Source organism: Schistocerca gregaria, chromosome 4 (assembly GCF_023897955.1).
Source record: "Schistocerca gregaria isolate iqSchGreg1 chromosome 4, iqSchGreg1.2, whole genome shotgun sequence".
In the NCBI taxonomy this organism is placed as follows: Eukaryota; Metazoa; Arthropoda; class Insecta; order Orthoptera; family Acrididae; genus Schistocerca; species Schistocerca gregaria.
Window position 1 is genome coordinate 758,164,982 of NC_064923.1, and position 21,201 is coordinate 758,186,182.

General features: G+C 43.8%; 1 protein-coding gene across 2 annotated transcripts in view; it reads left to right on the forward strand.

Moving 5' to 3' along the window:
- LOC126266718 (titin homolog) overlaps positions 1–21,201 on the forward strand; it is a 1,013,152-nt gene that overhangs the window by 780,680 nt on the left and 211,271 nt on the right. The window lies entirely within an intron of this gene.

Consider the following 21,201-nt stretch of genomic DNA (forward strand, 5'->3'; position numbering starts at 1 on the left):
CCCCTCTATCTGTTCATCTCCTCCTCTCCACTATCTCTGCCTGTCTCTTCCTCCCCCCCCCCCCCTTGTTTCTTTCTGTGTCCTCCAATTCTTTCTGTCCATTTTCCCCTCCGCCTCTCTCTCTCTGTTCGCCTTCTCATTTCCCCTGTCTGTACCCATCCCCTCCTTCGCCCTCGCTTTCAGTGCATCTTCTTCTTCTCTCTCCGCGCTATTACGCTCACGCCGATAGGAGCCTTGTGGTTCTTACCCCAGCTGTATTTCTTTCCATATGGTGACTAATATATGTACGAAATTTGGTTGAAATTGTTCCAGGGGTTAAGGACTGGCTGCTTATCGGTGGATTTGCCTGCGTACGAACATGTCAAATATATTTCACACAGGTTTAACATAATTCACTGAATCTGTGCACTTATTTCACCTGTATCTTTAGCGAATTTCGTCCTATTTTTTCATTCTCGTGCAGTTCAATGTTTATGACATGGTATCTCCTAAACTATATGCTGTATGATGATATAATTTTGCAGCTACATTCTGTGATATATGTAGCTACTGTCTGCGAAATGTATACAATTAGCAGTAACGAAGTAATGAAATTAAACGTCTTACGTGATGCGGCAGTTTTTAGCGCATCTCAGCGTTTATGACGTCATATGTCTGTGTAAAATCTTATGGGACTTAACTGCTAAGGTCTTCAGTCCCTAAGCCTACACACTACGTAACCTAAATTATCCTAAGGACAAACACACACACCTATGCCGGAGGGAGAACTCGAACCTCCGCCGGGACCAGCTGCACAGCCCATGACTGCAGCGCCTTAAACGGCTCGGCTAATCCCGCGCGGCCTTATGACGTCATATCTCCGGGAATTATGTGTTGTACACTGACATACTTTTTCTGTTACATTCAGTGGCATACGTGAATACTGCCTCCAAAATGTGCCACGAGTATAGTTAGTAGTAAAGAAGTAATAAACTAAAACGTCAAGACGGTCAGTCGCTGCATAGAAAAATGTCTACAGTTGCCTGCGGAAACATGATTGTATCCGGGCGTGTACCTCTTCTTCCAAATCAGGTCGACACCGACGAATGTCTTTCTTCGGGGTTCCAAAAACATGGAAATCGCATGGGATGAGATCGGGAATGTGTGGAGGATGCGTAAGAATTTCCTAGCGAAATGTCTGCAGCATACTCGGAACAATTTTGGCAACATGAACGGCCGCCCGCCGATTTGCTTCAGACGAAGAGGTGTACGCCGGGGTACAATCACCGTTTCGTAGGCAACCGCAAACATTTTTCCACAGAGGCTTCGACCGTCTTGTGTCACCGTGGGGTAAATGTATTACTTTTGAAATATTTTTCTCGCATCTGTCTCGTTGACATTTCACAAAAAAGATGACAATGTTACAAAATTGGAGCGAAATACACAAAGACCTGCAGCTGATTGTCGCTTGGTGCATGGACTGCCAGATCACCCCGAATATAAATAAATGTAGAGTATGTAGGTCAATAGGCGTCAAGACCCACTACTGTACGATTACAAGGTTGTCGATCTGTCGCTGGGAGCGGTTACATTCGCTAAATATCTGGGAGTACGTCTAAGGAGCGATGTAAAGTGGTAAGACGACAGAAAACTAACAGTAGAAAAGACAGACATCAGACTAAGATTCTTTTGAAGAATCCTCAAGAATGTCAGCGCGCTTACGAAAGAGGTAGCTTACAAAACCCTCATTCGACCAATGTTCGACTGTTGTTCTTCAGTCTGGGATGCTTATCAAATAGGACTGATAGAGAACCATGAACCATGAACCATGGACCTTGCCGTTGGTGGGGAGGCTTGCGTGCCTCAGCGATACAGATGGCCGTACCGTAGGTGCAACCACAACGGAGGGGTATCTGTTGAGAGGCCAGACAAACGTGTGGTTCCTGAAGAGGGGCAGCAGCCTTTTCAGTAGTTGCAGGGGCAACAGTCTGGATGATAGACTGATCTGGCCTTGCAACATTAACCAAAACGGCCTTGCTGTGCTGGTACTGCGAACGGCTGAAAGCAAGGGGAAACTACAGCCGTAATTTTTCCCGAGGACATGCAGCTTTACTGTATGATTAAATGATGATGGCATCCTCTTGGGTAAAATATTCCGGAGGTAAAATAGTCCCCCATTCGGATCTCCGGGCGGGGACTACTCAGGAGGATGTCGTTATAAGGAGAAAGAAAACTGGCGTTCTACGGATCGGAGCGTGGAATGTCAGATCCCTTAATCGGGCAGGTAGATTAGAAAATTTAAAAAGGGAAATGGATAGGTTAAAGTTAGATATAGTGGGAATTAGTGAAGTTCGGTGGCAGGAGGAACAAGACTTCTGGTCAGGTGATTACAGGGTTATAAACAGAAAATCAAATAGGGGTAATGCAGGAGTAGGTTTAATAATGAATAGGAAAATAGGAATGTGGGTAAGCTACTACAAACAGCATAGTGAACGCATTATTGTGGCCAAGATAGATACGAAGCCCACACCTACTACAGTAGTACAAGTTTATATGCCAACTAGCTCTGCAGATGATGAAGAAATTGAAGAAATGTACGATGAAATAAACGAAATTATTCAGATAGTGAAGGGAGACGAAAATTTAATAGTAATGGGTGACTGGAATTCGAGTGTAGGAAAAGGGAGAGAAGGAAACATAGTAGGTGAATATGGATTGGGGCTAAGAAATGGAAGAGGAAGCCGCCTAGTAGAATTTTGTACAGAGCACAACTTAGTCATAGGTAACACTTGGTTTAAGAATCATGAAAGAAGGTTGTATACGTGGAAGAACCCTGGAGATACTAAAAGGTATCAGATAGATTATATAATGGTAAGACAGAGATTTAGGAACCAGGTTTTAAGTTGTAAGACATTTCCAGGGGCAGATGTGGACTCTGACCACAATCTATTGGTTATGACCTGTAGATTAAAACTGAAGAAACAGCAAAAATGTGGGAAATTAAGGAGATGGGACCTGGATAAACTGAAAGAACCAGAGGTTGTACAGAGTTTCAGGGAGAGCATAAGGGAACAATTGACAGGAATAGGGGAAAGAAATACAGTAGAAGAAGAATGGGTAGCTCTGAGGGATGAAGTAGTGAAGGCAGCAGAGGATAAAGTAGGTAAAAAGACGAGGGCTGCTAGAAATCCTTGGGTAACAGAAGAAATATTGAATTTAATTGATGAAAGGAGAAAACATAAAAATGCAGTAAATGAAGCAGGCAAAAAGGAATACAAACGTCTCAAAAATGAGATCGACAGGAAGTGCAAAATGGCTAAACAGGGATGGCTAGAGGACAAATGTAAGGCTGTAGAGGCTTATCTCACTAGGGGTAAGATAGATACTGCCTACAGGAAAATTAGAGAGACCTTTGGAGAGAAGAGAACCACGTGTATGAATATCAAGAGCTCAGATGGCAACCCAGTTCTAAGCAAAGAAGGGAAGGCAGAAAGGTGGAAGGAGTATATAGAAGGTTTATACAAGGGTGATGTACTTGAGGACAATATTATGGAAATGGAAGAGGATGTAGATGAAGACGAAATGGGTGATACGATACTGCGTGAAGAGTTTGACAGAGCACAGAAAGACCTGAGTCGAAACAAGGCCCCCGGAGTAGACAACATTCCATTAGAACTACTGACGGCCTTGGGAGAGCCAGTCATGACAAAACTCTACCAGCTGGTGAGCAAGATGTATGAGACAGGCGAAATACCCTCAGACTTCAAGAAGAATATAATAATTCCAATCCCAAAGAAAGCAGGTGCTGACAGATGTGAAAGTTACCGAACTATCAGTTTAATAAGTCACAGCTGCAAAATACTAACGCGAATTCTTTACAGACGAATGGAAAAACTGGTAGATGCGGACCTCGGGGAGGATCAGTTTGGATTCCGTCGAAATGTTGGAACACGTGAGGCAATACTGACCTTACGACTTATCTTAGAAGAAAGATTAAGAAAAGGCAAACCTACAATTCTAGCGTTTGTAGACTTAGAGAAAGCTTTTGACAATGTTGACTGGAATACTCTTTTTCAAATTCTAAAGGTGGCAGGGGTAAAATACAGGGAGCGAAAGGCTATTTACAATTTGTACAGAAACCAGATGGCAGTCATAAGAGTCGAGGGGCATGAAAGGGAAGCAGTGGTTGGGAAAGGAGTGAGACAGGGTTGTAGCCTCTCCCCGATGTTATTCAATCTGTATATTGAGCAAGCAGTAAAGGAAACAAAAGAAAAGTTTGGAGTAGGTATTAAAATTCATGGAGACGAAGTAAAAACTTTGAGGTTCGCCGATGACATTGTAATTCTGTCAGAGACGGCAAAGGACTTGGAAGAGCAGTTGAACGGAATGGACAGTGTCTTGAAAGGAGGATATAAGATGAACATCAACAAAAGCAAAACGAGGATAATGGAATGTAGTCAAATTAAATCGGGTGATGCTGAGGGAATTAGATTAGGAAATGAGACAATTAAAGTAGTAAAGGAGTTTTGCTATTTTGGAAGTAAAATAACTGATGATGGTCGAAGTAGAGAGGATATAAAATGTAGAGTGGCAATGGCAAGGAAAGCGTTTCTGAAGAAGAGAAATTTGTTAACATCGAATATAGATTTAAGTGTCAGGAAGTCATTTCTGAAAATATTTGTTTGGAGTGTAGCCATGTATGGAAGTGAAACATGGACGATAACTAGTTTGGACAAGAAGAGAATAGAAGCTTTCGAAATGTGGTGCTACAGAAGAATACTGAAGATAAGGTGGATAGATCACGTAACTAATGAGGAGGTATTGAATAGGATTGGGGAGAAGAGAAGTTTGTGGCACAACTTGACTAGAAGAAGGGATCGGTTGGTAGGACATGTTTTGAGGCATCAAGGTATCACAAATTTAGCATTGGAGGGCAGCGTGGAGGGTAAAAATCGTAGAGGGAGACCAAGAGATGAATACACTAAGCAGATTCAGAAGGATGTAGGTTGCAGTAGGTACTGGGAGATGAAGAAGCTTGCACAGAATAGAGTAGCATGGAGAGCTGCATCAAACCAGTCTCAGGACTGAAGACCACAACAACAACAACAGAGGAAACAGAGAATATCCGAAGAAGAATAGAGCATTTCGTCACAGATCTGTACAGGAGGCGCGGAAGGGTCATGGGAACGCTCGGCCATCTCCAGCGGCAGACGCTGCAAGAGAGGCAAGTTCCTCGACGGTGTTCTTAACTGTTTAAATGCAGTGATCGTACGTTCCTAGAAGATACGAGCAGTTCATTGATTCTTCCTACACATATCTCGCAAAAAGATCCCGAATATAAATTGAGAAAAGTTAGAGCTCACACAGACTTACCAACAAGTCGGAAATACTCAGGGGGGGAGGAACACCTCTGGAGCCCTGCGCAGCTCTGGCCGAAACATCGGGACCCAGAAAGTATCTTGCTTGAATGAGATTTTCACTCTCCAGCGGAATGTGCGCTGATATGAAACTTCCTGGCAGATTAAAACTGTGTGCCGGACCGAGACTTCAACTCGGGACCTTTGCCTTTCGTGGGCAAGTGCCCTACCAACTTTTCTTTTTAATAATGACCGTATGGCTTTTTTTTTATTTTCATTTTGTTCGCTTCAGTTCGTTGAATCTGCTCGGGGCGGACGTCGTAAGACATCTATTTTCGTTGGTTTTTGATCTGTAAACTCAGTTTTTTTTTTATTACAGAGGGCACGTTACCCTCTGACCGAACACGCTGAGCCACCGTGCCGGCGCCAACTGAGCCACCCATGCACGACTCACGCCCCGTCCTCACAGTTTGGGAGGTAGGAGACGATGTATTGGTAGAGTAAAGCTGTGAGGACGGGGTGTGAGTCGTGTTTGGGTAGCTCAGTTGGCAGAGCACTTACTGGCGAAAGGCAAAGGTCCTGAGTTCGAGACTCGGTCCCGCACGCAGATTTAGTCTGCCAGGAAGTTTCAGTATCTTGCTTATTCGAGGCAAGGTCCGCGACTGTTCACTACTGACGATTTTTTTTCCTTCCACTGATATAGAACACAGCTGTAGTGGTAAGCAGTTTCGGCCATTTTCAAACCACACACCTTGCTATTGACCGTAATTATTCATACTATGCTGCTGTTGTGGTCTTCAGTCCAAAGATTGGTCCGATGTATCTCTCCATGCTACTGTATCCTGTGCAAGCTTCTTCATCTCCCAGTACCTACTGCAACCTACATCCCTCTGAATCTGCTTGTGTATTAATCTCTTGGTCTCCCTCTGCGATTGTTACCTCCCACGCTTCCCTCCAGTACTAAATTGGTGATCCCTTGATGCCTCAGAACATGTCCTACCAACCGATCCCTCCTCCTAGTCGTGTTGTGCCACAAATTCCTCTCCTCTCCAGTTCTGTTCAGTACCTCCTGATTAGTTACGTGATCTACCCATCTAATCTTCACCATTCCTCTGTAGCACCACATTTCGAAAGCTTCTATTCTCTTCTTGTCTAAACTATTTATCGTCCATGTTTCACTTCCATATATGCCTACACTCCATACAAATACCTTCATAGAAGCCTTCCCGACACTTAGATCTATACTCGATGTTAACAAATTTCTCTTCTTCGAAAACGCTTTCCTTGCCATAGCCAGTCTACATTTTACATCCTCTCTACTTCGATCATCATCAGTTATTTTGCTCCCCAAATAGCAAAACTCCTCCCCAAATAGAAAAATTCATCTACTACTTTAAGTGCCTGATTTTCTAGTCTAATTCCCTCAGCATCGCCTGATTTAATGCGGCTACATTCCATTATCTTCGTTTCGTCTTTGTTGATGTTTATCTTGTATCCTCCTTTCAGGACACTGTCCATTCCTTTCAACTATTCTTCCAAGTCCTTTGCTGTCTCTGACAAAATTGCAATGTCATCTGCACACCTCAAAGTTTTTTATTTCTTCTCCATTGATTTTAATTCCTATTCCAAATTTTTCTTTTGTTTCCTTTACTGTTTGCTCAGTATACAGATTGAATAACGTCGGGAATAGATTACAACTCTGTCTCACTCCCTTCTGAACCAGTGCTTTCCTTTGTGCCCCTCTAGTCGTATAATTGCCATCTGGTTTCTGTGCAAATTGTAAATGGCCTTTCGCTGTCTGTATTTTACCCCTCCCACCTTCAGAGTATTCCAGTCAAATTTGTAAAAAGTTTTCTCTAAGTCTACAAATGCTATAAACGTAGGTTTCCCTTTTCTTAACCCATCTTCTGTGACGATTCGTAAGATGACTACTGTCTCGCCTGTTCCTATATTTGTCCGGAATCCAAACTGATCTTCCCATGATCGGTTTCTAACCGTTTCTACATTCTTTTGTAAAGTATTCGTGTTGGTATGTTGCAACCATGACTTGTTAAACAGATAGTTCGATAATTTTCACACCTGTCAGCGCCTGCTTTCTTTGGAATATTCATACAGCATGGTGCCAAAAGGCACAGCAAAGTATGGAGTGGACGAGTGTACCCTCACTGATCTTAGACCGTGTGCTCGTGGCTCATCTTGGGCGGCGGCCATACAATCTGGAAGATTCACCATCATCTAGCAGTATTTATCCCAGTGCACCTTTCGTGACTGAAGCGGGAAAGAGAGTAATCGACAATAACACACAAAGTGCCCTCCGCCACACGGCTGTAGCAGGTGGCAGACGCGGCAGTGTGGCTGTCCTGCCCGCTGCGCGTGACTCAGCGCCACGGATCGAGGCGTCGCCGCACGCACTTCCGACGCAGCTCTCGCATTTTGGCGATCACCATATGCGAACGCTTCCTGTGCGTGCCGATGGTCTCCCGTTCCTGGAACGACCGAGGCCTGAGTTGCGCCAGTCGCATTAATTCTCGCCGTGCGCCCGGACCTTGGAACGGCGCCGAAGGTCGCTGCGCCACCACTTCCCTGAACGTCAGTGCAGAGCGATGCGCGTAACTGAGTGGCAAACCGTCGTAATCACACTCAAAAGGTAAACAATAGCCGGATGTTGACAGTGCGACTCGTCGTGAAGGAAATTAAGATTCTTTCTTCTCTCAGTAGTACTGACACATTGAAACCAGGTGGGAGAGCGCGCGGTTCTGTTTGCTAAGACGCAGCATTTGATATTCCTTAACAGAGCATTATCCTAAAAGATACGTGTTGAACTACGAGATTGGTGGGAAGCAACTTTTAATGAATTTGAGAATATTTCTCGTGGAAAAGATGTAAATGTCGTGTGACTAGGGCGTCCCACCCGGTAGACCTTTCGCCTGGTGCAAGTCTTTCGATTTGACGCCACTTTGGCGACTTGCGCGTCGATGGGGATGAAATGATGATGATTAGGACAACACAACACCCAGTCCCTGAGCGGAGAAAATCTCCCACATAGCCGGGGATCGATCCCCGGCCCTTAGGATTGACATTCTGTCGCGCTGACCTTTTTGTGTGTGTGTGTGTGTGTGTGTGTGTGTGTGTGTGTGTGTGTGTGTGCGTGGCGGTGGACCGAAGGGGGCTCGGGGGGCAAAGCGGGCAGGGGTCGAAACCCGAGGCCTGCCACAGTGTCCCCTCACCAGTGCCGAGCCTGTGGCGCTTCGGGAAGTGGCAGACACCGGGAATCAACAGTAGTGGAAGGCGTTGTTGTTATTTATTTGCATGTGTTTTTCTAATAATCACTATTATCATGAAATCATGTGAATACGTCGGCGAAAGAGAAAGAGAAATATAAATTCTGGTTAAAGAAAAACAAAGGTAAAAGGAAAAGCAAAAAGAAATAAAACCCGCGCAATCTGCGACGCGCTCTCCCATCCGCGGAGCTCAGATGTAGAATCGATCGTAGGCGGTTTAAGCTCAGACACCGCCGGGGGAGGAGGGGTAGGTGCCCTCTGAGCCAGATCACTCAGATACCGCGGCGGACTTATTTCTCGTGGAGAAAATCAGCAATATAGCTAAAATACTTTAAAGTCGATTAAAAATAGTCTTTTCCTCAATAAAATATTTATTTGTGTTGGATTTTAACTTTCTAATTTTTGCGTACTTCTACAATTTCAGTCCTCTGGTACTTTTTCCAGTCCAATTCTAACTTTTCCTGAATCCCTTAGTACAATTCCGTCTCCCAATTACACTTTCCCATGGACTTTTTTTTACTAATTTCCTCCTATTCGGTAGTTTATTTGTCTACTTCATTTTTAGCATCCTGGTATCACACAGTGATTCAAATTTCTTCTTCTGTGATTTTCTGTCTGCTTACATTCCACTTCCTCAGAATTCATAGACAGTTTCAGAACTTTCCTTTTCAGTCCTGCATCGATGGACCAGTTTTGTTCAAGGGTGCGTTCTTCGCCTCCCTGCTAGTCTGCGACTGTGTGCCTTTCTACGACATCCAGAGTGACCTTGGTTCATCAGTAGACGAACCATTTCATTTCTTCTGCTGATTTAATACGTCGTACTTACCTTTTACGTGCCTCATTCTTAACTGAATTGGAAGCTGTCTTCCTGCTCTCCTTCTGCGGTGCTAATTATTCCGTCGCGGTATGGTCAATAGACTCAACATCCCAGATAAGCTATTTTAAGAGTTTTAACTCTCGTCCCACGTACCCTCCTCCTGGCACCGGTTTTCTGTCATCTTCTCCCCACAAGTATTTTTTTATTATAGCTCATTTGAAACTTCATCTGTTTCTGGAAAGTTTAAACGTAATTTCGATGACGAACGATGTATCTGTTTTACCTTCGCAGTGAAGAACATTGAAAATCTGAGCGATGAAGAAGAGTAAGTCCGATGTATGATAGAAGAGAAAGAGGAGATGGACGTAGAAGGAATAGGAAATCCAGTAATTTTCTTAGAATTTGATAAACTACTCAGACACACAAGCTGAAACATGTCAGCAGATGAAATACTTCCATATTAGTAAAATTAATTATATGTAGAAGAGCTAGATTATTTGACTTTACGTCAAAATTTTGTGAAACTATAAACTTGTCATTAGAAGTTCAGACAAACTTGTCATCACATCACTGGAGGACACAGATTTATTCACGTAGGGGAAACCTTCGACATTTCGAGGTTCCTGAAACACGTAAGTTTCATCAACTACAGAGAAACACGAACAAAATGAAGTGATACCAATAAACGATAACAAAACAAGTTCAGTGTTAAGAATATAAGGCTGGCTTAAATCTTCTCGTCTCTGATGTTAAAGCAATACGTATACAATCAGCGAAGAATGCGAAATGAATATTTAGTAGTGGAATAAAGGCAGTGGAGAGAGGTGCAATGGTAGAGTTAAAATCACAGAAAGTAAAATCCTGTTAAATCTAATGTACAGCAAGCGACCATACTATAACATTAAAATTTGAAGCGAAGCGACACAGTAGTAGAAATGTGAAAACCTCTTGAGTAGAAAACAATATTACATAGGATGGTCGATGTAAGGAAATTGCCAGAAGCTGCCTGATGCAGATGAAAAAAGCTGTTTTGAGTGAGAAATGTCTGTGCCGGTATCAAATCCTGACATCGAATGAGAAGTATCTGGAACTGAATGCATGGAACACAACGTTCTAAGACAGTGAAACGTGTACTGCGTGAAATCCGGTGAAGAGGAAACGAAGTAATTTTAAAAAGTCTGTGGACAAATAAATTAGGGAGTGCTTTACAAGACCTCTGGAAAATAGTTCCGGAATGAGGGAATGAGGGGCAGGTTTGTGGCACATGCGACAAAGCAGTGCAGAATAGCTAATTTGGCGCTGGCATGGGTAATACAGGGGAAATATTGTCAAAGCGGATAAATTTTAAGGTATATAAAATAGAAAAAAAGATGTGTGGTGTAGCAGATAAACAAGGGGGGAAAAGAAGGGAAGAATCATCAGGTTTCAGCTCTACCTCTAACACCAATTCCCAAGATACGGAGCGCAAATTTGAGTGGAATGGATTGCGAAGGAAATCGTTCGTGACCATTCTAAATCCACTACATCATTATTTACATTAACCGACTTAAGTAAACTCTGAATAACCTACATTTCGAGGCCGGACGGAGATGTAAACTCCGATATTCCTGAATGTGAGTCCGGTGTTTAATTCGTAAATTTTTAACTTACAACAGCAGCAGCATGTCTCATATGTTTCCACTGCTTCCTCCAGTGGCTTCCTTCAGACGGCCCTTCACTTCCATTGGTTTAGAAATCTGTGTTTACATTCAGTGTAAATATTTCACACCAGTAGACTTCGTGACAGAAGACTTCGTCCTTCGACATACACTGTGTTGCATAACACTTGTTGTATTTTTTCGTGTCTGTTTTGAGCTAAAGTGATCAGTACGTCGACGTTTTAGTACACTGTACTTTGTCACTTTGTCAACCAATCACCGTAACGCCACTGTACACTGTGGGTCGAAATCCACGTTAATCTACAATTCCCCCTTTAACTGTCTGGGTAAGTCAGTTCAACAGTCGGAGGAAGCAACGGCGAACCACCTCCAACACAACCGTGATTAGCAAAGTACTGTAGCGTTCAGACCAGTCTTCGGAATGATGACAGATTTGCTTACAATGCTAAGCGCAACTTTAATTAATTTAATAATCCAAAGTTGCTCTTGCGTGAGAAAACAGCAACTGCATGCGTTAAGTACATCAGGATCGAGGAATGAGAAAACGTATGCATCGGAACCAATTTGAATGACAAGTTGATTACATCTGTTTGGTGTATGATTCAGTACGTTGGGAATTTTTATTTCTATTACGACACTGACTACAATCAGTACACAACATTAAATTGTAAGCAACATAGGAAAAACAAAACTGTATCTAAAATTACACTGCCAGAAAAAAAATTAGTACACCTGGGAAGACGACTTTAATTCTGATCCAATGACGGCAAATGCCGCCTCGTGGGTTGCAGATGTGCTGATAATGGTATCCACGTCGTGCGCCAACAGACACCGTAGTAGCATAGGTAACAGAGCGCCATCTATGTCTACCCTTTAGTAGCGAATGCTCTCAACGAAAAGGCTGTGTGTTGCAGACGTGTGAATCAGGCAGGCCGCCGTGCCTACAACCAGCGAAGTGAGTCTGAAAGGGGCCAAATTGTCGTCTTCCGAGTGACAGGATGGTCCTTTCGGAGCATTGCCACATAAGCTGGACGTGGTGCGTCATCTGTGTGACAATGCTGGTGCCAAAGGTCACGTGAACATACCCACACCTGTAGACACCGTTCTGGACGCCCTCGCCCGCAGCTCGTGGTTTAGTGGCTAGCGTTGATGCCTCTGTACCACGGGGTCCCGAGTTCCATTCGTGGCCGGGTTGGGGATTTTCTACGCTCGAGGACTGGGTGTTTGTGTTGTCCTCATCACTTCATCATCAGTCATGAAAGAGGCGAGATCGGACAGAGTAAAGATTGGGCATCTTACTGGCGTTAATGACCGCGCAGTTGAGCGCCCACAAACCAAACATCATCATCATCATCATCATCTGGGCGTCCACGCAGCACACACGCCCACCGGGATCGTCGTATTGTAAGAGCGCCAGTGGCAGATCGTACAGCTAACACAGCACAGATAAAATGTAAATGTAAATGCCGTGTGGTTAGAGCCTCCCGTCGGGTAGACCGTTCGCCTGGTGCAAGTCTTTCGAGTTGACGCCACTTCGGCGACTTACGTGTCGATGGGGATGAAATGATGATGATAAGGGCAACATAACACCAAGCCCCTAGGCGGAGAAAATCTCGGTCCCACCCGGGAATCGAATCCTGGCCGTTGGGTATGACATTCCGTCGCGCTGACCACTCAGCTACCAGGGGCGTACAGCACAGAGAAGAGAGCTTGTGAGCTCGGGTGCGTTAACGCGACCTCTTGCGAACTGGTTATTAGCAGTGGAGCTTCAGGCAAGCACACGTCTACCCGTCTTACACTCACACCACAGCATCGAGCTGCATGGTTTGACTGGTGCCGTCAGAGAATCGCTTGGAAGACGGAATGACGCGTCGTGGTCTTCAGCGATGAAAGCATGTTCTGCCGGCACCCTTATGATGGTCGTTTGCGCGTACGACATAGACGCGATGAGCGCTTTTCTTGCAGAGTGCATTCGCCCAAGACACACTGGCTCCACACCAGGCCTTGTGATCCGGGGTGCGATAAGCTACAACTCTCATTCATCTTTGGTGTTTCTGGAGAGGACACTGACCAGCGCTCGGTACGTGCAGGATCTTGGTAGACCCTTTCTTTTGCCGTTCTTGTAACAGGGATGTGATAAGTTGCTCCAGCGGGATAAAGTTGACCCGCACACCGCCCGAGAAACTCGACCTGCTCTGCAAGGGGTGCAGCAACTTCTCTGGCCAGCACGATGCACACACTTTTCTCTAGTCGATCACGTGTGAGATGTGACGGGACGAGAAGTGACTCTTACGTGGACAGATCGAGGAGAGGCGTAGCACAAGGCATCCCTAAACACTTATTCGCCATCGGCTGGAGGCCAGAGTCAACGCCGGCCGTAGTGGCCGAGCGGTTTCTAGGCGCTAGAGTCTGGAGCCGCGCGACCGCTAAGGTGGCAGGTTCGAGTCCTCCCTCGGGCATGGATGTGTGTGATGTCCTTAGGTTAGTTAGGTTTGAGTAGTTCTAAGTTCTAGGGGACTGATGACCTCAGAAGTTAAGCCCCATAGTGCTCAGAGCCATTTGAACCATTTTTGAACCAGAGTCAACGGCTAGATTGCCTCCTGTCGAGGCTACACCGCGTACTGATATGAATGTTTCGGCGTGGGTCGATACCTGGTACCTCAGAACCGCTCCTCCTACTGATCTGGAAGTGTAAGCAGTTCACGTACTCCATATGCACTGTTGCAACAATAAACTTTGAGTGAATTGGAAACTTTTAAAAGGGTGTACAAACTTTTTCCGTCAGTGTAGTTAACGTTTGATAAATTAGTCATTTCACTTAAATCGATTAGTGTCACATTTGTTTGGCATGTTAATCCAGCTCGAGAAATGCCTTTGCCCCAGTCGACGCATTCGATGTAGTCTTGACGTAGTAAACGGGCACCAGTGACTAGTTAGAAATGCGAGAACCTAAACTCATTGGCAGGAATATTGAACGGATTATCCTGCCGATGTCCACACAAGAACGTCTTGACTCGAAGCTTCGTGCGCCTTCCCCCCCCCCCCCCCCCCCCCCCCCCAACTTCCTCACAGTCCCCGACACCAAGGCATCTTTCATTTAGCTCAGCCACCGTACAGCAGCTGTGGGTTTGCGTTGTTCTCAGTGTTAGCCATGTGTCGTTTCTTCTGCCAAGTTATACTCTAAAAATTTCTTAATTGTGTGAATTTTATTACTTGCTGCAAGCCGCGCGGAGCGGCCGTGCGGTTTGAGGCACCATGTCTCGGCTCACGCGGCCCCTCTCGCCGGAGGTTCGAGTCCTCCCCCAGGCACGGGTGTCTGTGTTGTTCTTAGCATAAGTTAGTTTAAGTAGAGTGTACGTCTAGGGACCGATCACCTCAGCAGTTTGGTCCCTTAGGAATTCACACACATTTGAACCTACTGCAAATTCACCACTTAACACTCTCGTAGGTTTGTATCTTTTTTCTCGAATCCCATCTAACGGTGTACCTCGCCTCTTGCTGGGATTTCAGCTACCACTGTCGATAGGGTCATAATATTTAATAAAACTGGCTTTGCAGAAATAGCGTCCAGTCATCGTGTTTGGACAATTGGCATCAGATTCATCAGCGGTAATTCGTCGCTCACGTCCTGTATTTAATTTCCACAACCTTAACAAGCGTCAGCGCCCTCCAGTGCCTCATCCTTCCAGAAACACCTCGGGTGGTTAGGACGGACTTCATGCCTTGGAGCCAGCAAAAGGTATGCAGTCTGTCTGTCTTCACAGACCGTCTACTCAAAGACGTGGCACAATGGTGAATATTGAAGACACGCACTCAGGACGACGGTGGTTAAAATCCTAATCCTGTGATTCATACTAAGTTTTTCATTGTTTTCTGTGAATCGTCTTAAGCTAATCCCGGGATGGTTCCTGTGAAGAGGGCATCGCCGACTTCCTGTCCCCGGTCTTTCCCCAACCCAAGCTTGCTCTCCGTCTTTTATGGCGTCAGTGGCCAACACCGTGAGTACGTCACATAATTTACGTACTTGGGTGTCATACTAAAAAGCAGCATTAAATGGAACACTTGTATAATCAGTACAAGAAGAAGCTAATGAAAAGAGGTTTCTGGGAAAATGCGCTGCACTTATAAAGGAAACAGCATACGACACGCTGCTGAGACCAGTTCTGCTGCAATGTTTGGAGCGTTATGAAGTAATTATGACAGCAGATATCGAATGGGTCCAGAGGTGCTGCAATCACTACAACTGATCGATATAGGTCATACGAAACAATAACAGGGATCCTCAGAGAACTACAATGCGAATCTTTGAAAGACAGTTGATTATTCTCTCGGAACTCTTTTGGATAAACATGGAGGAGACTGAGTGACGAATCTGCTGCCATATACTATATACTGTGTAGGGGTTATGGGAATAATATTAGAGGCGTACAAAGAATCTTTTTCCCTCTCTGAGGAAGCTACTGGAATAAGATAAAAATTGCTAATATTGTTGCCAAGTGTTTGCTCGTGGTTTACGCAGAGTGGGCGAAATAAATATGGCCCGGAAAATACTTCATGCACTTAAGATAGGCACTTGAGATAAGTCACCAACCTGACATCTGCATCCAGCGCGGATGTAAGTTGGGTTGCCTATTTTAAGGTGCATGAAGCACTTTCTAGGCCAGTTTTATTTTCTGCGCACTGTATCCTCATGATCTACAGGTCGTTATCACTTAGTCTTCCTATTTACAAATGAAAACACAAGTTGCGAAAGTTACATTGTGTTCATTTATTTAGTGAACGGTTTTCGGCTTACAAGGCCATCTTCAAACAATAAGTTATTGTGTGGTTTCGTAAGCCGAAAGCATCCCCATTTTGAGTTATTATCATTCATAAATACGAAACTGTTGTACCATTTAGCAATTCAGCCAGGACACAGTCATAACAGGCTGTTGGACGCAGCGTTAGTGGCGCCAGTTTCGTTATAATTATTGTGCATGTCTTGCAACGTCCGTTTTGTCAGAGTTTTGGTTGAATAAATTGTATTGCCATTTTGGTAAATGCTTTCACAAAAATTTGATATTTATGACTTGTGTAAAGTTGTCCTTTGCGCTTTTACAAAAAAAATTGTTACAGACAATGAACGGAAACTTTTTAACGTGATTCTGCCCAATAATGCTGAAGGTTGTATGGGTAAACTGGGTAACTGATGAGGACGTACTCAATCGAACTGGGTGAGAAAATATAAAATCTCGTGATGAAACGTTTGTTACCCGACAGTTGTGCCGCCATCGTCGTGCACTGGAGTCAAAATCTACGTCTGTACTTGGCGAGCGACCTCACGGCGTTTGGCGGAGGCTACCTTCCGCTCTTCATTTGCAACTGGTGAGCGCGCAGCGCGGATATCGCTCAACCTCCGTACGAGCTCTGATCCCTCTGATTTACCGGCAGTGGCCGTTTCACGAGACTTATACGGAAGGCAGTAACACGTTTACCCGACTCGCACGCTCTCTGAATGCTGGCTGCGGATCTCTGTGGTATGCAGAACGCCTCTCTCGTAGCGTTCTGTTACCACTGAACGTCTCCGTAATGCTCTGGCGCTTGCTGAACGAGTCCGTGACAAAGCGCGCCGCTCTTCGTTCCATCTTGTTGTCTCTTCTATTAAGTCAACGAGGCAATGTTCCCAGACTGATGAATATACTCAAAAACCGTTCTTACAAGTAAGCTTTTGTAAGCCGCTCATTTGTACAATGGATTACATTTTCTTAAGATTTTTTACTCTCCTATCTGTTTTCCGTAAAATTGGTTTTATGTCGTCATTCCGCTTTATGTTGTTCCAGACAGATATTCCTACGTATTCTACAGTAGTTACTCTCTCCAGTGATTTATGACCAACAATACAATCCAACATTAGACGACCTCTTCACCTTCTTACGAATAATACGTTACATTTACGCAAATTTAGGCTTAACTGGCATTTCCTACGCCAATTTTCGCCCCTTTGCATGTATTCCTGAATTTCGCTGCAGTTTCTGGCGCTCGTAACTTTCAATATACGACGGTATCGTACGTCAACCTACCACGTTATCCACAAGATCATTTACTGTTTTGAGGCTGAGCACCAGTTTGATACAGCGGTCTACGTGAATCTACATTTACATGACTACTCTGCAGTTCACATTTAAGTGCTTGGCAGAGGGTTCATTTAACCACAATCATACTATGTCTCTACTATTCCACTCGCGAACAGCGAGCGGGAAAAACGAACACCTAAACCTTTCTGTTCGAGCTCTGATTTCTCTTATTTTATTTTGATGATCATTCCTACCTATGTAGGTCGGAAGAGAAAGTTGGTGACTGAAATTTCGTAAAAAGGTCTCGCCGCGACAAAAAACGTCTATGCTGTAATGACTTCCATCCCAACTCGTGTATCATATCTGCCACACTCTCTCCCCTATAACGTGATAATACAAAACGAGCTGCCCTTTTTTGCATCCTTTCGATGTCCTCCTTCTAAATAGCTTTGCAACTGATACTGGTCTTCGGATGACCTTACTAGACGGTAAATTACAGCATTATCTGCGAACAATCTAAGAGAACTGCTCAGATTGTCACCCAGGTCATTTATATAGATCAGGAACAGTAGAGGTCCCAGGACGGTTCCCTGGGGAACACCTGATATCACTTCAGTTTTACTCGATGATTTGCCGTCTATTACTACGAACTGCGACCTTCCTGACAGGAAATCACGAATCCAGTCGCACAACTGAGACGATACCCCATAGGCCCGCAGCTTGATTAGAAGTCGCTTGTGAGGAACGGTGTCAAAAGCTTTCCGGAAATCTGTCTTGTGAAAGCCTCTTCATCACTCCAGAACTGCTGCAACTTACGTCAATCTGAACTGGCTTAATGTATCCATGTCTAGGTCACCCTCTACAATTTTTACACCCTCCCCACCCCCCCACCCCCCACCCCCATCCCCACACACAAACACCCACTCTTCTCTTCATTACCAAATCGACAATCCCTTGATGCTTCATGACGTGTGCTATCACCGGATCCATTCTATTTTTCAAGCTCCGCTATAAATTTCTTTTTCAGCCAATTCGATTCTATACGTCCTCATCAGTTAGCCAGTTCTCCTATCCAACCTTCAGCATTGCTGTGTAGAATCACATTTCAAAAGTTTCTGGTCTCTTCTTCTCTGGACTGTTTATTGTCCACGGTTCACTCTGTGACAAGTTACCACTCCAAACAAACACCTTAAGAAAACATTTTATAACACATGGTGAAGCGGCCGTAATCTGGTGGGGAAAGTGGTAAGATACTGAGCGAGTAACATCTTGTGCAGATTTAACAAACTTTTTTTGCAAGAGGCCAAAGGACAACTTCACACAAAGCATAAATATTCAAATTTTGCGAAAGCCTTTACCAAATTATAATACAATTTACAGACAAAACTTTGACAAAATAGACGTTACAAGATATACGCAATAGTTTGAATCAATTCAGAATTTGTTACAACTGTCGGCTGCTCAACACACAGACAATTTCAATCTATTACTGAATGCATGAGTAAGTTTAGACGCCTCGCGCGATGAGCCGAGCGGTCTAAGACGCTGTAGTCATGGACTGTGTGGCTCGTCCCGGCGGAGGTTCGAGTCCTCCCTCGGGCATGGGTGTGCTTGTTTGTCCTTAGGATAATTTAGGTTAAGTAGTGTGTAAGCTTAGGGACTGATGACCTTAGCAGTTAAGTCCCATAAGATTTCACACACGCATTTGAAGATTTGAATAAGTTTAGACAAGCCACTATCACAAGGACCAGAAACTCATTACAAAGAACACACACAACTTCTTAACTAATCACATAAAATTTTGACGTGAACAAAATTTTTTTTATATTCTGCCTCATTAAATTTTAAAACAGACCTGTAGCACTTAATGGCGAATAACTCTTTAAATAATTCACCACATAACATTTTAAAAATAGGAAAAAATAGCAAATGAAATTAGTCCCTTAAAATAAACAGAGACACAATTTCTTTAATGCTGAGATGTAATTAATGGTGCAATTAGTTACACCCAAACAAAAAATTATTTAAACACACAAAGCAGCAAATAATGGCATTAATCCTATCAGTTTCCCCATACTTGTGACCCTTTAACAAGAACATTTACACGAGAAAACCATCCCAGATGGCAGGGACAATGTGAGAGACCATTAACCTTTGCTCCAAACAATACACAAACTAGTACTATGGCACCAGAATGAACTGTGGCACACGTCACTATCACTGAATCCTTATGAAGCAGTAGAAGAAGAATGTAACATTTATGCTTCATGACCCAAAGATAAAAATGAGCCTATCTCAGGTTTAGCAAAAGCAGATAAATAAAAGACAGTTCGGTTTAGACGCCTCAGTTTGAATCAACAGCATGAACCCATCATTAAATAAAATAACTCTTACTCAGTTAACTCATAACCACAAGATAGACACAACAAATGAAGAGTGAGAATAAACACAAAGAACACATAAGTGATTTTTTAAATTTAAACGAGTAATAGGTATAACAAATGACAGCAAGGACAATCATATTTTAACCTGAAAGATGAGCCAGAATGATAATGCCATGCATGTCTCCTTGAAGTTTACAAATCAACCTAGAAGAAAGTAGCTTTAGAGCTTATACTTCAAATATGACGATATGCAAATGTCTGCTGCGTGGTGCCAATCAAAGGCAGGTTTAATTTTATTCACATAACAGAAATGAACTTAGTGACGTCCTGAAACTCACAAATTGTAATTAGGTAATTCACACATCAAATAACAGGTAACAGTTGGCGATAAACAGCTTTATGAAGACAAAAGTTTACTGAAAAGAAAGATGAGTTGACCTAAGTGAACAGGCGAGAAATAGACCGAAACAACTGTATTTTCGGCGACTTGACTACCTTTGAACAGAACAACGAATAACACGTACTGACGCCTGTAATAAGACAAGGCATTCGCTAACAACATAGTCTCTGTTCCACAATTATGCGCTAGGTAACTACGGTTGTGAGTTAAAATGCTCGCGAAAGCTTGAAGTTCACGATTAATTTTAAGTACTGACAGTTAGATAAAGTGCCGTCCTACCAACGACTGAGTCGCTTTCAAATAGTAGCTGCCATAACGACACGTACAACCCTCGATTACAGCTGCCGCAATTCCGCTGTGTTCAACCGTAATCCAAAAGAAACATGTCGACTGCAGTTTTGGAAACTGAGAGTTCCCTCCTTACGTCAGACATTTTCATTTCACTTATTGCATATCGAAAGACCTGGTGCCTGCTTTAAAAAAAAATCGTACATTTTACAATTTTGCGTGTTACAATATTTGTTGCATATGTCTATTTTTTGTAATAAAACAAGAGTAACAATAATCAGTTGCTACTGGGATAAAATGAACATAAATCGAGCAAAAGAAAATGGAAACAATTTAAAAACAAGTTATAGATGATAGGAGAGGTTTTTAATGGCAGAAAGTGTCCCACAATCTGGCCGTTCGAGGTGGGAGGCCATCGGAATAACTACGAGCCAATCCCAGATGAAGCAGCAATTTGCTTAGACCTAAATACAAATGATATTAATATGTTATTTACAATTCTTCGTTTAATATAATAAGCATACATTTCTCATACTAATTTTACTGTTGATTACTGGCAATGTCATGGCTTTTCCTGTGGGAGCTGGGACTCGGAAGCCGGCCGTTGTGGCAGAGCGGTTCTAGGTGCTTCAGTCCTGAACCTCGCTGCTGCTACGGTCGGTGGTTAGAATCCTGACCGATTTTTTTTTTTTTTTTTTTTTTTTTGCCCCGGAAGTTTGTAGTTGGATAATGTTCAGTCTATGTACAACAGCACGCTCCATGTGGCGCGGAAGCAGAGGTATCCCTTCATAAGGCTCGTGCAGCCCGTATGCTGGTGCTCGGAGGCGAACCGCAACCTCCTGGTGGGAGCGCCTCTGTGAGTTGCCGGGCGACCTGAACGAGAAGTTCCCGCCATGTGGAATTTTGTCGATGGCGAAGCGACTCATGAAAGCAAATGAAGTCACAGATATAGACCGCGCTTCGGACACTAATATCTATGTTACA